This window comes from Ranitomeya imitator, chromosome 5 (assembly GCF_032444005.1).
Source record: "Ranitomeya imitator isolate aRanImi1 chromosome 5, aRanImi1.pri, whole genome shotgun sequence".
Classification (NCBI taxonomy): Eukaryota; Metazoa; Chordata; class Amphibia; order Anura; family Dendrobatidae; genus Ranitomeya; species Ranitomeya imitator.
The window spans coordinates 30,388,822-30,416,124 of NC_091286.1; the positions used below are offsets into that span (position 1 = coordinate 30,388,822).

At 43.6% G+C, this 27,303-nt stretch overlaps 1 protein-coding gene across 1 annotated transcript in view; it reads left to right on the plus strand.

Moving 5' to 3' along the window:
- The first annotated feature begins 590 nt into the window (after positions 1-590).
- The window catches only part of ESRRG (estrogen related receptor gamma), a 980,003-nt gene continuing 953,290 nt past the window's right edge, over positions 591-27,303 (plus strand). The window contains exon 1 of the mRNA XM_069768495.1: positions 591-618. The gene's annotated coding sequence lies outside the window, so the exon portion shown is untranslated. The remainder of the gene's footprint in view (positions 619-27,303) is intronic.

Here is a 27,303-nt window from a genome sequence, read left to right on the forward strand (position 1 = left end):
GTGGTTGGTTCTATCCTAAGGGACTGTGGTTGTTACTTTTCTAGGTGGACTGTGGCTGTTACTATCTTAAAGGGATTGGCTGGTACTATTCTAGGTGTGCCTGGTACTATCCTATAGGGACTGTGGCTGGTATTGTTCTAGGTAGACTGTGCCAGGTACTATCCTAGAGCGACTCTGGCTGGTATTATTCTAGGTAGACAGCGCCAGGTACTGGGCTAGGGGCAATGTGGCTAGTTCTAGTCTAGGGGTTGACTTTGGCAGTTAATACTCAAGGTGGAAAGTGCCTGGCACTAAGAGAAATGTGGCAAGCACCATTCTAAGGGGCCTGTGGATGATACTATTCTAGGGGGAATGTGCCTGCTATTATATTAGGGGGATTGTACCTGGTACTATATTAGGGGGACTGTGCCTGGTAGGAGTCTAGGTGGAATGTGTCTGATTCTATTCTATAGTCCTGTAGTCTAATACCAGTCATAACAGTTGCCTACACAGAGTGAGCGAGCCATACTTCTTTTTTTTTCCTATATATAAGATCAAAATAATTTATGTACATCAACAAAATCTTTCTGTTTTTTTGTTTTGCAGTTCTCATTTGCAAAATATCCGAAGCAACCAAAGGTAAGAAATTATCTTTATATCTTAGGATTTTTTCTGGTGATCCGTAGAAAAGAAATCTCTAAAGGTACCTTCACACTGAACGATATCGCTAGCGATCCGTGACGTTGCAGCGTCCTGGCTAGCAATATCGTTGAGTTTGACACACAGCAACGATCAGGATCCTGCTGTGACATCGTTGGTCGGAGCAGAAAGTCCAGAACTTTATTTCGTCGCTGGACTCCTGCAGACATCGCTGAATCGGTGTGTGTGACGCCGATTTAGCGATGTCTTCACTGATAACCAGGGTAAACATCGGGTTACTAAGCGCAGGGCCGCGCTTAGTAACCCGATGTTTACCCTGGTTACTAGCGTAAACGTAAAAAAACTCAAACACTACATACTTACCTTCAGCTGTCTGTCCCCCAGCGCTGTGCTTCTCTGCTATTACTATGAAAATTGTATATTCACACTGAAGGCATCAAAACTATGAATTAACACATGTGGAATTATATACTTAACAAAAAAGTGTGAAAAAACTGAAATTATGTCTTATATTCTAGGTTCTTCAAAGTAGCCACCTTTTGCTTTGATGACTGCTTTGCACACTCTTGGCATTCTCTTGATGAGCTTCAAGAGGTAGTTACTGGGAATGGTCTTCCAACAATCTTGAATGAGTTCCCAGAGATACTTAGCACTTGTTGGCCCTTTTGCCTTTGACTCTGCGGTCAAGGTTCATGTCTGGTGACTGTGGAGGCCAGGTCATCTGGCGTAGCCCCCCATCACTCTCCTTCTTGGTCAAATAGCCCTTATACAGCCTGGAGGTGTGTTTGGGGTCATTGTCCTGCTGAAAAATAAATGATGGTCCAACTAAACACAAACCAGGTGGAATAGCATGCCGCTGCAAGATGCTGTGGTAGCCATGCTGGTTCAGTATGCCTTCAATTTTGACTAAATCCCCAACAGTGTCACCAGCAAAGCCCCCCCACACCATCACACCCCCCCCTCCATGCTTCACGGTGGGAACCAGGCATGTAGAGTCCATCCGTTCACCTTTTTTGCGTCGCACAAAGACATAGTGGTTGGAACCAAAGATCTCAAATTTGGACTCATCAGACCAAAGCAGTTTTCCACTGGTCTAATGTCCATTCCTTGTGTTCTTTAGCACAAACAAGTCTCTTCTGCTTGTTGCCTGTCCTTAGCAGTGGTTTCCTAGCAGCTATTTTACCATGAAGGCCTGCTGCACAAAGTCTCCTCTTAACAGTTGTTGTAGAGATGTGTCTGCTGCTAGAACTCTGTGTGGCATTGACCTGGTCTCTAATCTGAGCTGCTGTTAACCTGCGATTTCTGAGGCTGGTGACTCGGATAAACTTATCCTCAGAAGCAGAGGTGACTCTTGGTCTTCCTTTCCTGAGGCGGTCCTCATGTGAGCTAGTTTCTTTGTAGCGCTTGATGTTTTTTGCCACTGCACTTAGGGACACTTTCAAAGTTTGCCCAATTTATTCAGACTGACTGACCTTCATTTCTTAAAGTAATGATGGCCACTCGATTTTCTTTACTTAGCTGCTTTTTTCTTGCCATAATACAATTCTAACAGTCTATTCAATAGGACTATTAGCTGTGTATCCACCAGACTTCTGCACAACACAACTGATGGTCCCAACCCCATTTATAAGGCAAGAAATCCCACTTATTACGGGCACAGCATGGCGACGATGATGTCATAAAGGTTGCCTCGACCAATCAGCGACGGGCACAGTCTCCAGCGAATTCGCCTCGACCAATCAGCGACAGGCAGAGTATCGACGTAGATGTCATAATGGTTGCCATGGCGACGATGATGTCATAAAGGTTGCCTCGACCAATCAGTGACGGGCACAGTCTGCCGCGAATTCTGGAATCATCATTGTCCATATACTACGGGGACATGCATATTCTAGAATATCCGATGCGTTAGAATCGGGCCACAATCTAGTATATATATATATATATACTAGATTGTGGCCCGATTCTAACGCATCGGGTTATATATATATATATATATATACATATATATATATATATATATATATATACTAGATTGTGGCCCGATTCTAACGCATCGGGTATTCTAGAATATGCATGTCCCCGTAGTATATGGACAATGATGATTCCAGAATTCGCGGCAGATTGTGCCCGTCGCTGATTGGTCGAGGCAACCTTTATGACATCATCGTCGCCATGGCAACCATTATGACATCTACGTCGATACTGTGCCCGTCGCTGAATCAGAAACGTGGGATTTCTATGTCCTTTATGACATCATCGTCGCTGTGCCCGTCGCCTGGCGGCCTCGACCAATCAGAGGCGCAGGATTTCTACGTCGATGCTGTGCCCGTTGCTGAGACGTGGGATTTCCAGGACAGACAGACAGACAGAAAGACAGACAGACAGAAAGACAGACGGAAAAACCCTTAGGCAATTATATATATATATATACATATATATATATATATATATATATATATATACCGTATATACTCGAGTATAAGCCGACCTGAGAATAAGCCGACTCCCCTAATTTTGCCACAAACAACTGGGAGAACTTAATGACTCGAGTATAAGCCTAGGGTGGAAAATGCAGCAGCTACTGGTAAATTTCAAAAATAAAAACAGATACCAATAAAAGAAAAATTAATTGAGACATCAGTAGGTTAAGTGTTTTTGAATATCCATATTGAATCAGGAGCCCCATATAATGCTCCATACAGTTTATGATGGGCTCCATAAGATGCTCCATATTAAAATATGCCCCATATAATGCTGCACAAATGTTGATTATGACCCCATAAGATGCTCCATACAGATAATTGCCCCATATAATGCTGCACATGGCCCCATAAGATGCTCCATACAGATATTTTCCCCATATAATGCTGCACATGGCCACATAAGACGCCCCATACAGATAACTGCCCCATATAATGCTGTACATGGCCCAATAAGATGCTCCATACAGACATTTGCCCCCATATAATGCTGCACATGGCCACATAAGATGCTCCATACAGATAACTGCCCCATATAATGCTGCACATGGCCACATAAGATGCTCCATACAGATAACTGCCCCATATAATGCTGCACATGGCCACATAAGATGCTCCATACAGATAACTGCCCCATATAATGCTGCACATGGCCCCATAAGATGCTCCATACAGATAATTGCCCCATATAATGCTGCACATTGCCCCATACAGATGCCCCATACAGATATTTGCCCCCATATCATGCTGTACATGGCCACATAAGATGCCCCATACAGACATTGGCCCCCATATAATGCTGCACATGGCCACATAAGATGGCCCATACAGATATTTGCCCCCATATCATGCTGCACATGGCTCCATATAGATGCCCCATACAGATATTTGGCCACATAAGATGCCCCATACAGATATTTGCCCCCATATAATGCTGCACATGGCCACATAAGATGCTCCATACAGATATTTGCCCCCATATCATGCTGCACATGGCTCCATATAGATGCCCCATACAGATATTTGGCCACATAAGATGCCCCATACAGATATTTGCCCCCATATAATGCTGCACATGGCCACATAAGATGCTCCATACAGATATTTGCCCCATATGCTGATGCTGCGATTAAAAAAATAAAAAAATTACATACTCACCTCTCAGGCCCCCAGCACTTGCTATACTCACCTTTCCTGTTCCACCGCTGACCGCCGCTGTGTCTTCCCATCCTCTGCGCTGACGTTCAGGAAGAGGGCGGCGCGCACTAATCATGTTACTGCGCCCTCTGAGCTGAGCGTCACTGCGGAAGACACAGTGGCACCGATGGTGGAACGAGGAGCAGGTGAGTATTGCGCACTGCCCCTTCATACTTACCTGTTCCTGGCGCCGTTGCTGCAGGTCTGTTCCCTGGAGCCGCATTTTCTTCCTGTAGTGATGGTCACCGTTACCGCTCATTCCAGTAATGAATATGCGGCTCCACCTCTATGGGAGGTGGAGCCGCATATTCATTACTGTAATGAGCGGTACCATGTGACTGCTCACTACAGGAAGAAGCTGCAGCGCTGGAAGAAGCAGGGACGTGCAAGTGGGTATAATTAGACAGCCCCCGCTCCCCCTCCCCTGCTGACCTCTGGGTATGACTCGAGTATAAGCTGTAATAAAGAGGAACTGTGTAAAATTTGGAGACAAATCCTGACCAGTGTAAATTGTGAGGATTAGCTAAGATTTATTATAAAAGATTACCATAATTACACCAATAACAGCTACTCGTGTACAGTGTAGCCTTGCACTCGCTCCTTCCCGAGTCCGCCCGTCATTGTACTCAGTGACATTCTGACTATCACAGCTCAGTGACTTCTGCTTGTGATTGTTCTGCCGTTTGCAGATTGACTTTTATGATGATATCAAAAGATATTTTGACTTTTATGTTACATTTTATGCAATAACATAAACATTGACGCTCAGTTTCACATCAATAAACCCCCGGCATGGACTAGCTTTACTATGCAACGACCTGTGATTTTCAGGACTGTGCAAAATTTTCTTTATCTTCATGTATAGAAAGGGTGATATACTAAATATGACCTCTGTATGATATCAGGCAGATGGGGCTGTGTGTGAGTGACAGTTTCTTTGTTTAGAGAATTCAATTTTACCACCCGACTTAAAAACAAAGAGCATCTTCGCCTCCCAGGAGCAAACATCTTCTGAACTTTAACTTTGAAACTATAGTCTTCTTCACCATTTCAAAGGAAAGTGTCATCAGAAAATGAACGACTTCATATATGAGCTTTTATGTTAAATGTATTATTTTTCATTCTAATACTGCTTTTTCATTATGTATACACACGTGGTCAAAATTGTTGGTACCCCTCGTTTAATGACAGAAAAACCCACAATGTTCACAGAAATAACTTGAATCTGACAAAAGTAGTAATAAATAAAAAATCTACGAAAATGAACAAATGAAAGTCAGGCATTGCTTTTCAACCAAGCTTTCACAGAATGTTTTAAAAAATAAAACTCATGTAATAGGCCTTACCAGAAATGATGGTACCCTTAACTTAATATTTTGTTGCACAACCTTTTGAGGCGATCACTGTAATCACACAATTCCTGTAACTGTCAATGAGACTTCTGCTCCTCTCGACAGGTATTTTGGCCCACTCCTCAAGAGCAAACTGCTCCAGTTGTCTCCTGTCTCAAGGTTGCCTTTTCCAGCTCTGTTTCAGCTCTTTCCAAAGATGCCCAATAGGATTTAGGTTAAGGCTCATAGAAGGCCACTTCAGAATAGTCGAATGTTTTCCTCTTAGCCATTCTTGAGTGCTTTTAGCTGTGTGTTTTGGGTCATTATCCTGTTGCAAGACCCATGACCTGCGACTGAGACCAAGATTTCTGACACTGGGCTGCACATTTCTCCCTAGAATCCCTTGATACTCTTGAGATTTCATTGTACCCTGCACAGATTATAGACACAATGTGCCAGATGCAGCAAAGTAGCCCCAGAACAGAACAGAGCCTCCTCCATGTTTCACAGTAGGGACAGTGTTCTTTTCTTGATATGCTTCATTTCTCCATCTGTGAACACAGAGCTGATGTGCCTTGGCAAAAAGTTCAATTTTTGTCTCATCTGTCCATAGGACTTTCTCCCAGAAGCTTTGTGACTTGTCATCATGTAGATTGGCAAATTCAAGTCTGGCTTTTTTATGATTTTTTTTTCAACAATATGGTCCTCCTTGGTTGTCTCCCATGAAGTCCACTTTACTCATACAACGACGGATGGTGCGATCTGACACTGATGTTCCTTGAGCTTGAAGTTCACCTTTAATCTGTCTAGACGTTTTTCTGGGCTCTTTTGTTACCATTCCTATTATCCGTCTCCAATTTTCCTCCTGTGGCCACGTCCAGTGAGGTTGGCTACAGTCCCATGGATCTTAAATTTCTGAATAATATGTGCAACTGTAGTCACAGGAACATCAAGCTTCTTGGAGATGGTTTTATAACTTTAACAAGTTTATCTATAATTTTCTTTCTAATCTTTCTAATCTCCTGAGACAACTCTTTCCTTCGCTTCCTCTGGTCCATGTTGAGTGTGATACACACCATGTCACCTAACACCACAGTGAGTATCTGTAACCCTATATACAGGCCCACTGATTCCAAGATTGTAGGCACCTGTGATGCTAGTTAGTGTACACACCGTGATTTATAGGCTGTGACAAAGTCAATGGTAAAATATTGGATGGGAGATATGTATCACTGAGGTTGTTAACGTCACTGATATGAACTTAGGGAAAATGCTTCAGCACACTAAGTGATGAGAAGGGTTAATCTGCCATTTTAAGGGTTAGGTTTTTTGTAGACAGCTGAAGAGTGGGTGGGACTCTGTTCACCATATCTCCACCCCAGGGTGCGGTTTAGGATGTAAATAGTAAGCCATTGCACAGGAGGGAGGAGGTGAGCTGTGACATCAACTATTGTGAATGGAGGATCCTGTGTTATCTACTGTTTATACAGGTATTGTCAGTCATGCAAGGGGGGAGGTTTGCTGCCACATCACCTATTGTGATTAGTGGATATTATGTTATCTACTTTATATATACTGTAGGTGTAATCAGTCATTGTAAAGGGGAGGAGGTGAGCTGTGACATCACCTATTTTGATTGGTGGATCGTACGTTATCTACTGTATATAGAGATGTTATCACTCATTGTACAGGAGGATGTAGAGGTGAGCTGAGACATCACCTATTGTGAATGGTGGATCCTGTGTTATCTACTGTATATAGAGGTGTTATCAGTCTTTGTACAGGAGGAGGAGGTGAGCTGTGACATCATCTATTGTAAATGGTGGATCCTGTGTTATCTACTGTATATAGAGGTGTTATCAGTCATTGTACAGGAGGAGGAGGAGGTGAACTGTGACATCACCTATTGTGAATGGTGGATCCTGTGTTATTTACTGTATATAGAGGTGTTATCAGTCATTGTACAGGAGGAGGTGAGCTGTGACATCACCTATTGTGAATGCTGCATCCTGTGTTATTTACTGTATATAGAGGTGTTATCAGTCATTGTACAGGAGGAGGAGGTGAGCTGTGACATCACCTATTGTGAATGGTGGATCCTGTGTTATCTACTGTATATAGAGGTGTTATCAGTCATTGTACAGGAGGAGGAGGTGAGCTGTGATATCACCTATTGTGAATGGTGGATCCTGTGTTATCTACTGTATATAGAGGTGTTATCAGTCATTGTACAGGAGGAGGAGGAGGTGAGCTGTGACATCACCTATTGTGAATGCTGCATCCTGTGTTATTTACTGTATATAGAGGTATTATCAGTCATTGTACAGGAGGAGGAGGTGAGCTGTGACATCACCTATTGTGATTGGTGGATCCTGTGTTATCTACTGTATATAGAGGTGATATCAGTCATTGTACAGGAGGAGGAGGTGAGCTGTGACATCACCTATTGTGAATGGTGGATCCTGTGTTATCTACTGTATATAGAGGGGATATCAGTCATTGTACAGGAGGAGGAGGAGGTGAGCTGTGACATCACCTATTGTGAATGGTGGATTCTGTGTTATTTACTGTATATAGGAGTGTTTTCAGTCGTTATAACTCTGCCTGTGTTGACAAGGAAAGTGATTGTTGTAAAGTCTGCACTAGGCAGGAAATATGATGTCATTTATTATCACACATTCCCTTTAAAGACATTGGTAAGCCTGATATAAAAGTATGTGTACCTCAGTTTCAACATTTACACAAACATAATCTGTGAAGGAACACCAACATCATCTTCTAGGAGCCCATATTTAGATGCACTTTTATACCCTCCAACTTTTGAAAACGGAGAAGAGTTATAATCCCCTCCAGTATATACAGTATGTATCTAAGCGAAAGCACGGCCATGTCACTACTACTATCTTCTTTTGCAAGACTAAACGTTTTTTGCGTATGATGGGAACGTTGTATACAAACTGCCTAAAAGCAAGACTGACTGCTAACCGTAGCCATCTGTTATAGCTCAGCTTTTATTTTACAAGGGCAAAATATGAAATTAAAACTGAGCTGTGATCGGCTGCTATTGCTACGTGAATAAGAACATATAGCATTTGCAAGAAAAAAGGCAAGAACCTGAAAATGATCAAATTCAATTAAAAAAAAAGTCCCTAAAATAAATGCTTTGTATATAGTGCTATTAACAAACTGACCGCATACTCATGTAAATAAATGAACATAAAGAAACAACTAAAAACTTCCAATATGCTTTGTGTGAACCAACAGAGTACAGTGCCTTAGATTTTTTCTTAATCCATAGCCTCAGTCTTACATATACATCCTCTATCTGTAACCATAGGTCTGCAGAGGAGCTGTATACGCAAAACAGTAAAAGATTTCTAATCAGGTCTGTGTAATAAATGACTTCCTTTATAATCCTAGATTCATTGAAGTAATAAAATAGTGCACATACATTGAAAAAAACTGTTTTTAATTATCCTATAGCGGACACCCCTAGAAAGTGTCACCTTGAAAGTTTGTCGAAGAGAAATAGTAAAAAGAAGGAGTTTGCTGCCTTAAATTGAAAACCGGGTTTTCCCTTCTACATTCCACCCCTCTTATTTTACTAGCTGACATTGTTTTCGAAATATTTCCTTTAGAGAATTTCACTGTAACAAAACTATCACGCTGACATAATAAAAGGCTTTGAATCTCTGCTGGTTAAAAATTGGATTTCAGGCTGAATCTGACTCATGTGGTCTTTTATTTTGAGGGGATAATGATTACTGGGGTTAAATTTTTGTTTCTGACTTCAAGCTGTAATTCCGGTTTAATGGTGTAGTTTGTGGCTCTCTGCATGCAGTTTAAGTCTCTGCATAAGTACTAAAATCTATTATTTGTCTCCATTTGTAGACAACATAATCGTGTTGGTAAATGACAGGCGCAATTAAGTGTGTAACATTATGAAGAAATAAGAGTTCCAGGCCTTAGGATTTAACTTTATTTCCAATTACAAACCTGATGGAATAGGAGCATAAAAAAAATTCTAGGTTCCGCTCAGTTTCTTAGTGACCCTTTCGTCTCACATAAAAGATTGCTAATGCGTAAGTAAAGACAGAGACGAGGAATGTTTGTTCAGACTGATTTTTTTTTTGTTTACAGAGAAAACTGGAAAAAAAGGGCTGTGACAAAGTCACTGGCAAAATATTGGATGGAAGATATGTATCACCGAGGTTGTTAGCTTCAGTGATATGAACCTACGGAAAATGTTCCAGCATACTAAGGCTACGTTCACATTAGCGTTTCCCGACGCAGCGTCGGGAAACGCAGCGGCGACGCATGCGTCATGCGCCCCTATATTTAACATGGGGGACGCATGGACATGCTTTGTGCTGCGTTGTGCGACGCATGCATTTTTTTTGCCGCAAGCGTCGGGCAAAGAAAACGCGACAAGTTGCATTTTTTTTGTGTCAAAATTTCGGCAAAAAACGACGCATGCGTCGCAAAACGCAGCGTTTTTGCATGCGTTTTGGTGCGTTTTTATTTGCGTTGTCGACGCAGTGGCGCACAACGCAAATGTGAACGTAGCCTAACTGATAAGAAGGGTTAATCGGTCATTTGAAGGGTTAGATTTTTGTGGACAGCTAAAGAGTGGGTGGGAGGCTGTTCACCATATCTCCACCTCAGGGTGTGGTTTGGGAGGTAAATAGTCAGCCTGAGTTGAAGTCTGTTAGTGTTCCTTAGCAGCAGATACCCGCAACCACATGGACTGTGCTATATGTTATCTTTTGTTTTACTATTATGCCAGAAAGGCCATGTTTATTTTGATGAACTTTGCACTTGTTTATGCCGTACTTTTTAATAAATCAGTAGAAGATTCAAATGAGAGACGTTTCTGTGTCTACCTCTGTGAGCAGCCGAGTGAACCGATCCACCACAGGGAAAATTTGGTGAAGTCCTCGTGTAGGAATTAGATTTTTTTTTATGGACTGGTTAAGTCAGAAATGAGAGCTTGTACTGATATGACTTTTGTGAGTCTTTATTAAAGATCAGTACAGCAACAAACATTATTAACTTTTTTTTAATGAAAATGGGTAAACAATATTTTAAAAGTGTCTTTTCAAGAGGAGTGAAAATTGAGTGCTAATTTTTGGCCAGGAGGAAATTAAAAAAGTGACAGCTTCTACTCTGAGCTACAAATTTACTTGGAGTGGCTCTCAAGTTTTACATAGACGGCCGTAGATTCTCTCGTCCTAGATAATCAGGTTGGTTATGATAATTACCCTGATCAAACTGTGATCAGAGTTTGATCAGAGTGTGAGCATAGTGTGGTCCGATTCTCTCGGAATTTCTCCAAGTTCTTCATTGTGTGAGACCGCGGAAATCGGATTGCACTCAGATATCATCAAAGTACAGTGCGATGTTTTCCACGCACTCATTCAAGTGCATGGCCAAGTGCGATCCGAATATTGGATCAAACTCAGTCATGCGGCGATTTTTTTCTTCGGACACAGGAAAAAAAATCGGACATTGGAAAAAATGTCTGTGGAAAAAAGCAGACATCTGCATGACCTCATAACATAACATTGGTTGGGGTGCGATCCGATGTTTTGTTGGATGACACTTGGACCAAAAATACACTCGTCTGAAGCTTCCCTAAGGATAACAAATTAATTTCTTTTCACCACCTACCTAAATTATCTGTCTGAGCCAGGAAAGTTTAAATGATTTCCTGTCTCATAATTTTTGGGTACAAGTTATTGGAGGTATGAAAGTTATTTTGATAGTCAATTAGTACTGAAAAAGTCATTTTGAGAATCAAGTGGGTCTGAAAGTCATTTTAAGAATCAGTTGGCACTCCAATTTCCTTTTTATAGTCAACAGGTACTAAAAAAATCATATTGAGAGTCAACCAATACTCCTCCATTTATACAGTGGTGGTAATTGCATTGTCGTACAATTTTTGGGGGGTTGGAATGGATAGTTGATGGAAGACATTTCTACTTTTTTTAATTGAGTGACCCTAAAACTTGGGGAGTTGGGCATAACTAAGAATGTAGTTGAAGCGCCCCCAGACACAGGGCCACAGGGTACTCGATCCGGGGTTGTCACGGTGGCTAGACCCGGTCCATGACACTACTAAGGGGCGTCCAATGAAAAGTGATTGTGCGTGGTGCAAGGTGCGAGGAATAATGAGGACACAGGGTTGTAGTCTCTTTACCTTTACTGAAGGCTTCGGGGTCCGCAGTCCAGAGCACTGCTAACGGGGCTGGCTGAGACTGGCCAGCCCGAAGGCACATCCAGAGTTCCCTTTGCAGGTGGGAATCAGTGTCTACCTTCTAGCGCCTGTGTGTTGTAGTCCTTCCCTGCTGAGCACCACGGGATCATCCTCACAACTGTCATATCTGTTCCTTCTCTCTCTCCGTCCACAGATAATATGGCTAGGACGCACCTTTATGACAGATAGGCCTGGAGTTATTCTGGGACCCTAGCGACGCCCCTCTCCCACGATTGCCTCTTATGTCCTTCTAGGTGATTTTAAGTCAGACAGCCAACCTGTAATTAACTGTCCTGCCGCTGTTTGAAGTAATGCGTGGAGTCTGTTACTTCCTCGGTGCTCGGGCCACCGGCTACGCGCCTCAGAAGGATGTTGCCAGTCTCGGGGCACGACTCCTTCTGGTTCTATCTCCTCCGTACTATGATCCCACTTCTCACTTCTCCACAATATCCTTCTCTTCGTGTCCTTTCTTGAGATACCGCCGCAAGGTAGTGCAGGCGCGGTCCCATAACAATCTGTCCTTTCTGCTAGGTACCTGCCAGATTCCCAGTTCTGACAGGTCCTCCCTGGAGCTCTCCCAGGCTGCGTTCTGCCTAACTTCCTATCCAACCCCCAGTTTTACCAGTGTGAGGAGTGGCCTAGTACATAGTGCCTTTTGCTCCCCCTGGTGGCCGGAGTGTGAAGTGTAGTGTGTGACTGTGATACCTGGTCAGGTGAACTTCTTTAGTACAATCAGACATAACATCGCTCCCCTTAGTGGCAGAGAGACATTACTGCAATGACCAGGACTCTGGGGCGCTGCATAATGACCCCCATGCTGTTGAGAGTCAGTGACTGCGCCTGGAGCTTCTAGCATAGCTCTACTAGCCAACTACTGAGATGGTAGATAAGTCTACTCTGGACAAACTAGTTAAAACCAAGAGGCTCCGTACAGATTTTTGCAGGGCCAAATTGGAGTAGAGCCTCCTAAAAATGCAATAACTTTGAAGGGGGAGCCACTATTAATTATCTCACCTACACTATACTGTTCCAACCAAAGACTCTAAATATTGTGCCCCTCAATGAGTACCACTGTCTCCATGATTCTTCTAAAGGTTGAGGTGCTATGCCTATGTACCACACTGAAATGTAACCCATCTGCTCATGTACCTCATGAATATGTAACTGCTAAGCTCAAGTGCCTCCTTAAAGAAGAGTTACTTAAGTTCACAAACTGTTTCTTCAGGGCTGACAACACTTGGTCAACCTACTCTTCTATTCTTCTTTCACTCTTGCCCAGCCTGTATCTACATTACTACCTCAGTCACTGCAACTGCACACTGTGTATTCCCAGTCACAAATACACCTGCATTCCAGTGGGTATCATTCCAATTCCAGAACCTGCCCTCTAGTAATTCTTTCTTCCTCTGTCACGGTTCCTAGAACTGAAGAGTTTTGATCTTCAAGGTCTGTATATCACAGTTCCCTGAGTGTCAAAAGTTCTAACTTTTTGTCACTGTCTAATGCCTCACTGCCATTACTACCTGACTCTCAACGGTTAGGCTAGTGAAAGTAATACTTATCATATATTCCTCTCACAATCCCTTTCAGACACTCAAGTAAGAAGATGTCCAAGCCACAATAGTTTTCACACCCAGACAGCTAGTCGGTCTTCCATTGGTGTCCATCTACGATAAGGGTTCTAACTAAACTACCCCTATCACTATCCACACAGCCCAACACTTTCCAAAACTATTCTTCTAGGACACAATATTGGGCAAGCAGACTACCCTCCCTCAAACCTACAAGTCCAAAGAATTTCTCTCTGCTTCTCTACAGAACGAGACTGTAGCACCCCTGGGTAAAAGATTACCCCTGGTATAAATACTAGCTCCCCTGATCATGTCCACAGCACCAACTGAGTTACAAAGGTATCCACACAGGTGGACAATGGTAGCCCACATGGAATTTTTGCATACCTACTGTAACTCCAGCACTGCACCTATCTATCAGCCGTAGACAACTACTGGTCAGATGGCTAGCTCAATGTCTTCTCCATGAATTGCTAACTAGGCTTTATTTGGAAAGACGGGTGAGCCTTCATTAAAGTCAGTGTTCGACAGAGTCGTCAGTACTACGCGACTCCTCAGAAGCCCCATAGTCACTACCGTTGACCTCTGGTCCACCTCTTCCATTCAGAAACCTTCCAGTCACTCTCCTCCTCACTGAAGAGGGACAAGTTGCTACTCCTGGCTACCAAGATTTTGACCTATGTCAGACCACTGAAATCCTGGTTCAGCACCTTAGGCGGTAGACAACATATTCTTCCCAATGGCGCCAAAACACTGCTAATCAAACCTGGTGGAGCAATTTAAAGAAAGAGTCTACTCCAAGATCTACCGGATGTCTGGGAGAATATAGCTACTTGCTTGTTTCTAAAATTCTCCTTAGCTCCTCCGTGTGCAGCAGTTGCAGAATTTAACACAGCTAATATTCAGCTGAACTTTTGGGGGGTTGTTAATCCCTGAGGCAGGTTCACGAGAAAGGCTAAATGTATTTATAGAAGTTAAAATCTGAAGGCACTCAGTAAATAATCAGGGAATACGGGCCAAACATGCAAAACATTGATTTTCATAGAACCTCCTGAGCTGCAAGATTAATTCATTTATCCAAATTCTCTGTGCTAATTAGAGTCCTTGCTAGAGACATAGTGGTGAATTTGGATTAGAGAGACACAGGAGCCTGCTTCTGTCCTATACAGATACAGGGCTCTTTCCAATTTATCAGATGAACATTAATTTAGTTTTTAGATTTTTCACACCCATAGGTACTCCCTGTGGCCGTGGATTGTACCTTTGTGAGATTGGGCGGCATTTTCATGGTGACAGGTTCACTTTAAGCAGGTTTCATCCATATCCGTATTTATTATGTGATGCATTGAAAAGCAGGAAATGAATTCCAAGTGTGTTGAAATGTCCAAAAAAGTGCAATTCCACAATGTTTTGTTTTTTTGCCATACAAGTTTGCAAAAAAAAAAAAAAAAGGCTTCTGTCATTGTTAGGGGTCAAGTTCCCGCCTCTGCACAGGGGGAATCTCAGGTCATCTACGCTGCAGTCTCCCATTCTTCTCCTGCCACAGTGGAGCCTGCTCAGCGGAGACATCGGTCCCAGCATCTCGCTCAGTCGGACTCTGTACAAAGAGTTACTGCTGCTTTTCCTGCTTCTGCCGTTGAAGTCAGTGCTGGGCAGCGGCGAGCAGACGCTTCTGGGACTAAGTCCTGCTTTTCTCGTTCTGAGCATGCCCAGAGTAAGATCTCTCAGTGGAGATCGAGGGTCACATGATCTGATACTGCAGCTAAGGCTATTGGTCCTTCAGGAAGGTCCTGTAGGTGTTCACGCTCTGTGGCAGCCTCTCATTGGTCCTACTAGGAAGGCCCTGTACGTGCTGCAACTATTTAAGGCTCACATGGCCACATGGCCATGCGCTAGTATCGTTCCTTGTTATGTGCTTTGCGCCAGTCTGGTCACGTGAGAGTGTGTTCAGGGACCCGGCTGAAATAAGCCCCTAGAATGCTGGCACCTCCAGCGAGGAGTTTTGTGTGCATGCGTGACCACTGACTGCTCTCTGTTTGGGCAGTTAGCCTGTGCCTCTGTGAAGTCTAACAGGGCGCAGTGCTTTGCTTTCACGGCTACTCAGTGAATTAACTGAGTTAGTCCATACGCCATAAAGTGCCGCCGTTTGCTAGCAGCAGGTTCTCCTGCACGGTGGACCCCGGGCTGCGATCGCACCAATATCAATAAAAACATCTCTATTTACTTGCTGCTTTCCGCTAGCCCTAACAGTCATTGCTTCTGTCACCATTTTCCGAGACCCGTAATCTTTTTTCATTTTTTAGATATGGTGCTGTGTGAGGGCTTATTTTCTGCACCCCCGTAGCCTTTTCATTTTTTAGATATGGTGCTGTGTGAGGGCTTATTTTTTGCACCCTCAGCTGAATTTTTCACTGATACCATTTTGGGGTAGATGCAATGTTTTGATAGCCTCCTTTTGTAATGTTGTTGTGGCCAAAAAAAAAAAAATTCTGTCATTTTGATTTTTTTTCATTGCGTCGTTTACCGATCGGAATAAGTTATTGTATATTTTTAAAGATCTGACTTTTATGAAACCAGTGATAGAAAATATGCTTCTTTTTTCAATTGTTTTATTTTTAAAGGGGCAAAAGAGGGGTGATTTAAACTTTTATTTTATTATTATATTTTTTTTTCACATTTTACTGTATTCGTTAGTCCCCTTAGGGGACTTGAACCTGTGATCATCTGATCGGCTTGTACTATACATAACGGTGGAACAGCACTGCTATGTATAATGAAAAATCACAAACTCATGCACAGCACAGAGGGTATCGGGGCAAACGATTAGTGCCCCGCGATCACGTCAAGGGTGCGCTAATGGGATCATAGAATGCCGCATTCCCCTGCCAGCACGTGTTAAATGTCGCTGTCAGAGATCATCAGCCATCAACTTCGGAGTTGCGAGTCCACATGGAAATCATGGACCCGACAAATGACGTAACTGTATGTCAAATGTCGGGAAAGGATTAAACAAACTGTAGCAAGGGAGATTGTTTTTTTTTTCCAAAATTGGAGAATCCCTTTAAACACTTTATCATGAAAAGTTATGACATTTCTAATATACATTTTGATATGACTCTTAAAGGGAACTTGACATGTTGAAAATGGCAACTGGTGAATGCTGCTGTCAGGTTCCCTTTAATTCCTTCCCAAAATAACAAAATACCTACTGCGGATATAATTTCACCCTGGACTATTTATATAATGGCCGCTCTGGCCGATATCTGTTACAGATGTGTATTTGTTATGTGGCTCCTTGTTCATTAAAGGGGTTAATTAATATCTGGAAGTGTCCAAATACAAAAGCCCCATAGACTTGAATGTGAGCGTCCAGCTGTTTTGGACTCATTAAGTGGGTTGATGGCATAGAAAAAAAAAAAAAAGCCATGTCTTCCACTTGGACAGCAATCATTACGGAGCCGCACGGCAAGAGTTCAGCTGGAGATTCATCATGCTGCGTTCTACCCTGTTGCCGCTGTCTGTATGAATGACTGCTGCATCTCTGTTATGGAGTCACACATTGAGAAACCAATTTGCAGTAATGCATAATCAGAGCGGTTGAAAGCAATATCCATTAATAAATGTGGGAGTCTTGATTCGCAGATTTTTATTTATTTAATTTTTTTTTTTGTACATTTTTTTTTTTTTTTTTTACAATTTTTTTTTTATTTTTTTGCCGGCAATATTACCCGCGAGCAGCTTGCTATTTGCATATTTGAAGCACCTCATAACAATTTCAGGAAGCGATTTGTTAATGATGAAGTTCTCGCAAACAGCTTTCAGGCTGTAATTGATGCCAGGCTGAAAACAACAAGCCCTCAGCCCTCTCTAGTCCGTGGCCCATTGTTTGGCATGCTTGATGGCACAAGGCAAAACTGGCCATCAGAAGACAATTTAGGACAGCTGGGCGGCTTTACAGTGAAGGATTCTGGCTCCGCCGCGGATCTAATCACAATAGTGGCATCGTTTCGTTTTTTTTGGCTTGATAGCTTTGGCAATGCACAATTAAAAATAATTATTTCATGGGCTGCTTGTTCATCCCACAACAAATAAATCGTGACCTCTCGCAGTGCGTGCCGATAAGTTGTTTCTGAGATGCTGGTTATAGGCTCCGATCTATCATTTGCAATTTATTGAAGTGACTCTTTTTTTTTTTTTTTAGTCTTGTGGTTTTTGCTGATGTGTTTTGCCCCAAATTCTTCAAAATGGCGCATCGTAGTTTATGAATTTGGCGCAAAATTAGAAAATCTATATTGTCATTATAAGGAACCTGACTGGTCCCCCATGCCCTCCAACCCATCAGCATTTGTATATTTGTTGCTAATTTCCTTGTCTAACCATCCATTTATAAGGCTGTGTGCATATGTTGCATTTTTGCTGCATTTTTTATTTTACTGCATTAGGCCTGTTCCACACATCCAGATAATTCCGGTACCGGAAAAATCAGTACCGGAATTATCCGTGTCCGTATGTCCACGTGGCACCTCAGTGTGGCACACGAGCGGCATCCGTGTGCCGCCCGTGTGCCGCCTGAGGACCACATGGACCGTGCAGGAGAGACAGCGCTACACTAAGCGCTCTCCCCCCTGCGTGGTGCTGAAGCCGGCATTCATCTCTTCTCCCCCGCAGGAGAAAAGAGATGAAAGATCAAGTTTTTGTCATTTTTTGTTAAAAATAAAGTGTGCTGGTGAGCTCCCGACTCCCATCCCCCGTGCGCCGCCCGGCCCCTTGCATAGAAATACTCACCTAGCTCCCACAATGTCTCCTCTCTCCTCTCAGCGCTGGCAGCTTCTCCTGTATGAGCGGTCACGTGGTGCCGCTTATTAGTGATGAATATGCGGCTCCACCCCTATGGGAGGTGGAGCCGCATATTCATCACTGTAATGTGCGGCACCACGTGACCGCTCATACAGGAAGAGCTGCGACGCTGAGAGGACGGAAGCGCCGAGGGAGCTGGGTAAGTATTTTAATGCCAGGGGGCGGGCACACTGGGGTTGGGAGGCGGGAGATTACCGGGAACTTTATTTTAAAAACAAAAAAAAATTTAAAAAAAAAATTTTTCATTCCTTCTCTCCAGCAAACGCTGCTGGGGAGAAGAAATGAATGGGGCTTCAGCACCACAAGCTGGGGGGACAGCGCTTACAGTAGCGCTGTCTCCTGCACTTAGTATGGGTGAAATCCACAGCAAATATGCTGAAGAAATGTAGAAAAAAAACGCAACGTGTGCACAGAGCCTTAGGCCAGGGTCACACTTTCGAGTGTAATGCAAGAAACTCCCATCAATACCCAGCACTGCTGTCGGCACTCGGGACCGGAGTGTGCTGCTGCATCCCGAGTGCCGGCGGCAGCCTTGGGTATTGATGCATGAGTTTCTGGCATCACAGTGTGACCCCGGACTTATAGTGTATAAGGGGCAGACAGATGGCAGTATTTCTCATGCGAGGATCACATCGCAATGCACGGAATAGCCTGGCACCTCTCCTGACCTGAGCGTGACAGTGTGATGTAGTGTTATGCAGCTGTCACGCTCAGGTAAGGAGAGCTGATGGTCAGTCCAAGGATTACAATGTGATCCTCAAACAAGAAATATGGCCGTCTCTCTTCCCCCCAAAAGGCTATGTGTCCACGGGCCGGATTACATACGGATTAGCTGCGGATTGAACGCTGCGTACAGCCGCAGCGTTCAACCCGCAGCGTCTAGATGTTCCAGCATAGTGGAGGGGATTTTATGAAATCCCGTCTCCACTATGCGTGCGAACACGCATTTGGCAGCCCTGCATTTACGGACATGCGGTGCGTCTTTTTAGAATGCAGCATGTCTGTTTACCTTGCGATGACGCTCCATCGCCGCAAGGTAAATAACACAGTCCTGTGTATAGGGTGCGGCGATTCTGAATGTGTGCAATGAACACATCTGGAATCACCGTGCATACAGAAGGGGGCAGCGCTTTGGGCAGAGCGGGTTTTCCGCTCCATCCAAAGCGCCGACAATCTGGCCTGTGGACACGCACCCTAAGGGTACATTCCCACGTTCAGGAATTGCTGCGATTTTGATGTTGCGCATTTATGCAGAGTCCAAACCGCAGCAGCCAAATGTTGCAGCATAGTGAATGGGATTTCTAGAAATCCCATGTCCACTACGCGACTGTGCGCACCTGCGCAACACCTGCGGAAAATTGACATGCGGCGTGTATTTTATTTCAGGACCGCAGCATGTCAATTTCTATTGTGGAAAGGTTAGTCAACGCATTAGAAATGTTATAAATATAAAGGGTTTTGAACACCTGCATTCAATAGACGGCAGCGCTTTGGACGCAGAGAAAATAAACTGTGTCCAAAGCGCCGTAGCCTGTGGCTCCGTTCCCACGATGAGCTTTTGGTGAGTTTTTGATGTTGCAGAATTTCTGCACCGTTTCTGCTTCCATTAAGTAAAATTTGGTCACTTGAATTTTTTTAAAAATGGGTAGCGTAAAAAAAAAACCTACCAAAACCTCATTGTGAGAATGCAGCCTAAACTTCACTTGTCATATGCTAATTAGTCCCTGGCTTGGTCGATGCGGCTTTGTTTTCCCCAGAATATGGGTGTGATAACATGATTTTCAAGAGGCAGCGTCATTGTCAGCTCTCTGCAAATCTTGAAGTTTTCATCACCCACGTCATTGCGCCTCTGAAGCCTGGTGTGCCTTCCCTGCTCCAGAGGCACACTGCTCATGTCCGGAGGTAAAGAAGACGTCTTCTTCACATGCTCATAGGGATGTGATACCATGCCATGAAGGCCGACTAGTCTGGGAAAAACAACGCACCATCAACTAGTCAAAGGACTAATTAGCATATGAAAAGTGAAGTTTATAAAGACTTTTTTTAAATATGTATTTTGGTCTTAAATATAATAAAGGACTGGTTACCCAGGGTATTTAATAACAAATATACATGCTCATACCTTCCAAGTTTTTAAAATGGGAAAGAGGGACGCGCGCCGCGGCAAATTTTAGGCCATGCCCATAACCACACCCATTCATAACTAGTCACACCCATATCCACGTCCCTACCACACCCATTTAGCACTGCTGATCACACTGTTTCATAAAGAATAATTATGAACAAAAAAATATGGCCACACAGTGCTCCATACTGTATAATGGCCACGCATGATGTTCCATACTGTATAATGGCTACACATGATGCTCCATACTGTATAATGGCCACACATGATGCTCCATACTGTATAATGGCCACACATGATGCTCCATACTGTATAATGACCGCACATGATGCTCTATACTGTATAATGATCCCACATGATGCTCCATACTGTATAATGGCCACACATGATGCTCCATACTGTATAATGACTGCACATGATGCTCCATACTGTATAATGGCCACACATGATGCTCTATACTGTATAATGGCCACACATGATGCTCCATACTGTATAATGACCGCTCATGATGCTCCATACTGTATAATGACCGCACATGATGCTCTATACTGTATAATGATCCCACATGATGCTCCATACTGTATAATGGCCACACATGATGCTCCATACTGTATTATGACTGCACATGATGCTCCATACTGTATAATGGCCACACATGATGCTCCATACTGTATAATGACCGCACATGATGCTCTATACTGTATAATGATCCCACATGATGCTCCATACTGTATAATGGCCACACATGATGCTCCATACTGTATAATGACTGCACATGATGCTCCATACTGTATAATGGCCACACATGATGCGATGCTCCATACTGTATAATGACTGCACATGATGCTCCATACTGTATAATGACCGCTCATGATGCTCCATACTGTATAATGACTGCACATGATGCTCCATACTGTATAATGGCCGCACATGATGCTCCATACTGTATAATGGCCACACATGATGCTCAATACTGTATAATGACCGCACATGATGCTCCATACTGTATAATGGCCACACATGATGCTCTATACTGTATAATGGCCACACATGATGCTCCATACTGTATAATGACCGCTCATGATGCTCCATACTGTATAATGACTGCACATGATGCTCCATACTGTATAATGGCCACACATGATGCTCCATACTGTATAATGGCCACACATGATGCTCAATACTGTATAATGACCGCACATGATGCTCCATACTGTATAATGGCCACACATGATGCTCTATACTGTATAATGGCCACACATGATGCTCCATACTGTATAATGACTGCACATGATGCTCCATACTGTATAATGGCCACACATGATGCTCCATACTGTATAATGACCGCACATGATGCTCTATACTGTATAATGATCCCACATGATGCTCCATACTGTATAATGGCCACACATGATGCTCCATACTGTATAATGACTGCACATGATGCTCCATACTGTATAATGGCCACACATGATGCGATGCTCCATACTGTATAATGACTGCACATGATGCTCCATACTGTATAATGACCGCTCATGATGCTCCATACTGTATTATGACTGCACATGATGCTCCATACTGTATAATGGCCACACATGATGCTCCATACTGTATAATGACCGCACATGATGCTCTATACTGTATAATGATCCCACATGATGCTCCATACTGTATAATGGCCACACATGATGCTCCATACTGTATAATGACTGCACATGATGCTCCATACTGTATAATGGCCACACATGATGCGATGCTCCATACTGTATAATGACTGCACATGATGCTCCATACTGTATAATGGCCACACATGATGCTCCATACTGTATAATGGCCACACATGATGCTCCATACTGTATAATGACTGCACATGATGCTCCATACTGTATAATGGCCACACATGATGCTCCATACTGTATAATGACCGCACATGATGCTCCATACTGTATAATGACCGCACATGATGATCCATACTGTATAATGGCCACACATGATGCTCCAGACTGTATAATGACTGCACATGATGCTCCATACTGTGTAATGACCGCACATGATGCTCCATACTATATAATGACTGCACATGATGCTCCATACTGTGTAATGACCACACATGATGCTCCATACTGTATAATGACCACACATGATGCTCCATACTGTATATTGGCCGCACATGATGCTCCATACTGTATAATAACCGCACATGATGCTCCATACTGTATAATGACTGCACATGATGCTCCATACTGTATAATGACTGCACATGATGCTCCATACTGCATAATGACCACACATGATGCTCCATACTGTATAATGACTGCACATGATGCTCCATACTGTATAATGACTACACATGATGCTCCATACTGTATAATGACCACACATGATGCTCCATACTGTATATTAGCCGCACATGATACTTTGTACCGTATAATGGCCACACATAGCTACTCCTACACACGCGGCTGCACTCCGTACACTTTGCACACATGGCTCCACTCCATACATCTAATACACACACGGCTCCGCTCCGTACACCTTGTACACATTCAGCTCCACTCCATACACCTTGTACACATTCAGCTCCGCTCCATACACCTCGTACACACACGGCTCTGCTCCATACACCTTGTACACATTCAGCTCCGCTCCATACACCTCGTACACATTCAGCTCCGCTCCATACACCTCATACACACACCGCTCCGCTCCATACACCTCGTACACATTCAGCTCCGCTCCATACACCTCATACACACACGGCACTGCTCCATACACCTCATACACACACGGCTCCGCTCCATACACCTCGTACACATTCAGGTCCGCTCCATACACCTCATACACATGGCTCTGCTCCATACACCTCGTACACATTCAGCTTCGCTCCATAAACCTCATACACACACGGCTCCGCTGCATACACTTCATACACATTCAGCTCCACTCCATACACCTCATACACACACGGCTCCGCTCCATACACCTCGTACACATTCAGGTCTGCTCCATACACCTCATACACATGGCTCTGCTCCGTACACCTCGTACACATTCAGCTTCGCTCCATAAACCTCATACACACACGGCTCCGCTGCATACACCTCATACACATTCAGCTCCGCTCCATACACCTCATACACACACGGCTCCACTCCATACACCTCGTACACATTCAGCTCCGCTCTATTCACCATCTGATACGTCGATCTGCAATCACAGCAGCAGAGGCCAGTAACAGAGGAGGCTGTCAGCGTCCATCCCACCATGCTCAGCCCCACTCATTCCACGCAGGATAAGCCAGGCATTAGCGCCACTGATGCTTACATTGACGCCCAGGCTGTGTCCGGCAGGTAAGAGCCCTGGTGTTAGATGCCAGTGTACAGGCGGGGTTCCCGGCTGTATATTTGTCCCACTCCCAGCAGCTCTGCTTACAATGCAGGCAAAGATTTCAGCACCTACACACACACACACCCCCTCCATGACACGTACCTCCAAAAAATGTCCCCTCTCTCTCAATCTGAGCTGTACCGTGCACACTGGAAGATAAACAGACTGCAGGGGAAGGGGCGTGGCCTCATGCAAGGGGGCGTGTCGGCTGCTTCTCCTGCTGTCTGCAGGAGAAGCAGAGTCCCGTGCGGGACTGCGGGGCAAAGCCTGAAAATCGGGACAGTCCCGCAGAATGAGGGACGGTTGGGAGCTATGCATGCTGGAGGGCTGGAGGGTATGGGTCCTGTCATGTTCCCTTTAACCACCTTTTGTGACTTTTTAGAGCCAAAAGTCACAAATCCTTTAAAAAGTTGGACATTGCCTAAAAATGCGACTAATATTTTGAGCCAGAAATAGATTCAAAAGGAAAATTCGAGGAAGCGTCTATAAACCACCTCCAGGTTTCCCTCAAAAACCACATCAAAATCTACAGTACTATTTTTTCCAAAACCCACTAGCTGTATTTATGAAAACTGTCTAAGAGTGAGATGACTTTACTTGGCCATAGCAACCAACCAGAGCTCAGCTTTCATTTCTTAAACCGCTCTCCATAAATAAAAGCTGAGCTCTGAATGGTTGCTGTGGACGACAAAATTTTGATAAATACGGCCTACTCAGTGTGTGAAACCAACCTAAATTTTAAATAGATTGACCAATTATATGATTTTTGGATCTCAGACTGGTCATGACCCCAAGATACGCAGTGTGAATGTGTACTTTAATGCTTTACGTGTAATGTGTCTTGCGGTGGGGGGTGGTAGCCGTGGGTGAGGTACTAATCTTCCACGTTCCGACACCCTACATGAAAATGGGGTTTCTGGCTGGGTGTGTGGACTTGTGTTACTTTGGTGATACACCTTTGCAGACCAAGTGGTGTCATTGTATTCAGCTGGCCAGGACCAGGTGTTAAGGTGATAAGTGAAGGAGACCACAGTCCAAATTTAAACTTCTTTTTACTGAACATTAACCTCTTCACGACATGTGCGTACTAGTACTGCGCATGTCGTGTCTCCCCCTTTGATGTGGGCTCCAGCGGTGAACCCACATCAAAGTCGCGACATGTCAGCTGTTTTGTACAGCTGACATGTGCACGCAATAGCGGCAGGTGGAATCGCGATCCACCCGCCGCTAATTCACTAGTTAAATGCCACTGACAGAGTAATTTAACTACCGCCATCATGCCAGAAATGCACGCATCACTGACCCCGTCATGTGATTGGGGGTCAGCGTTGAGTCGGCATGACAACCTGAGGTCTCCTTGAGACCTCTATGGTTGTTGATGCCGGCTTGCTGTGAGCGCCACCCTGTGGTCGGCGCTCATAGAAAGCCTGTAATTTAGCTACATAGGAGCGATCTGAGCATCGCCCCTATGTAGAAGAGCCGCTCAGGCTATGCCAGCTTCTAGCCTCACACTGAGGCTATTGAAGCATGGCAAGAGTAAAAACAAAAAAGTTTTAAAAAATATGAAAAAAATAAAAAAATATAAAAGTTTAAATCACCCCCCTTTCACCTCAAAATAAAACAATAAAAAAAATCAAACCTACACATATTTGGTATTGTCGCATTCAAAATCGCCCGATTCATCAATTAAAAAAGGATTAACATAATCACTAAACGGCGTAGCGAGAAAAAAATTAAAAACGCCAGAATTACGTTTTTTTGGTCGCCACAACATTTCATTAAAATGCAATAACGGGCGATCAAAAGAACGTATCTGCACTAAAATTGTATCATTAAAAATGTCAGCTCGGCGAGCAATAAATAATCCCTCACCCGAACCAAGATCCCAAAAAATAGAAACGCTACGGGTATCGGAAAATGGCGCAATTTTATTTTATTTTTTTTTTTCACAAAGTTTGGAATTTGTTTTCACCACTTAGATAAAAAATAACCTAAACATGTTTGATGTCTATGAACTCGCAATGATGTGGAGAATCACAATGACAGGTCAGTTTAAGCATTTAGTGGACCTAGCAAAAAAGCCAAACAAAAAACAAGTGTGGGATTGCACTTTTTTTGCAATTTCACCACACTTGGAATTTTTTTCCTGTTTTCTAGTACAAGACATGGTAAAACCAATGGTGTCGTTCAAAGGTACAACTCGTCCCACAAAAAATAAGCCCTCACATGGCCATATTGACGGAAAAATAAAAAAGTTATGGTTTTGGGAAGGAGGGGAGCAAAAACGAAAACGCAAAAACGAAAAAGGGCTGTGTCTTGAAGGGGTTAACGTAGTAAGATCTATGTACAGCAGATATTAGGTACAAAGCTTCATGGACGTTTATTTAGCAACAAGAAGAACTGTACATTTTTCCTTCACATGTGATGTTCTACTGCCTGTCTTGGTTCCTTTCTCTGTTCTCACTATAGCCCAGCAAACTGTCTGTCTTTCTCTGTGAGGACAACACTGGTTGATGTGTAACACTATGGCCCCTCACAGCTAATCTCAGTCCCCAGCTGACTAAGGCTACTTTCACACTTGCGTTGTTTGCTGTACGTCGCAATGCGTCATTTTGGAGAAAAAACGCATCCTGCAAATGTGATTGCAGGATGCGTTTTTTCTCCATAGACTTGCATTAGCGACGCATTGCGACGTATGGCTACACGTTGCATCCGTTGTGCGACGGATGCGTCGTGTTTTGGCGGACCGTCGGCACAAAAAAGTTGCATGTAACGTTTTTTTGTGCGTCGTGTCCGCCATTTCCGACCGCGCATGCGCAGACGAAACTCCACCTCTTCCTCCCCGGACCTTACAATGGGGCAGCAGATGCATTCTAAAACTGCATCCGCTGCCCCCGTTGTTCATTTTTTTCGCAGTTTGCGTCGGTACGTCGGGGCGACGCATGGCGACGGCCCCGTACCGACGCTAGTGTGAAAGTAGCCTAATGAGGACCCCATGGGGTGGGGTTCATTTCTAAGTGATGGCCATGAACCACATACAAATACCATTGATCCATTAAAACTGCACAACCCATAGGGCCCAATATCCGTTGTCTTTTTCTTAAAGTCAGTTTTCTTTTTTTTTTCTTGTGTTATTTGCTGATGTGTTTTGCACCAAGTTCGTCAAAATGGCGCACGGGACTTGTGAATTCAGTGTAAAATTTTTTAAAAAAGTGCCTTTTGGGCACAAAAAATCAAAATCGCATTTAATAAATACAGTATGTCCAAAACATCTGGATAGGCAAAGTTGTTGAGAGAAAAAAAAAAAAGGAAAGACAATTTAAAAAGTATTAAAAAGTAGTGCAAAACCCTAGAGAAAACAAGACACGCATAGTAAAGCCACTAAAAAGGAGTAGATTACTCCAGAATACTGGAGAAACAACAATGATGAATTGGGGGCCATAATCTTTTTTTATGT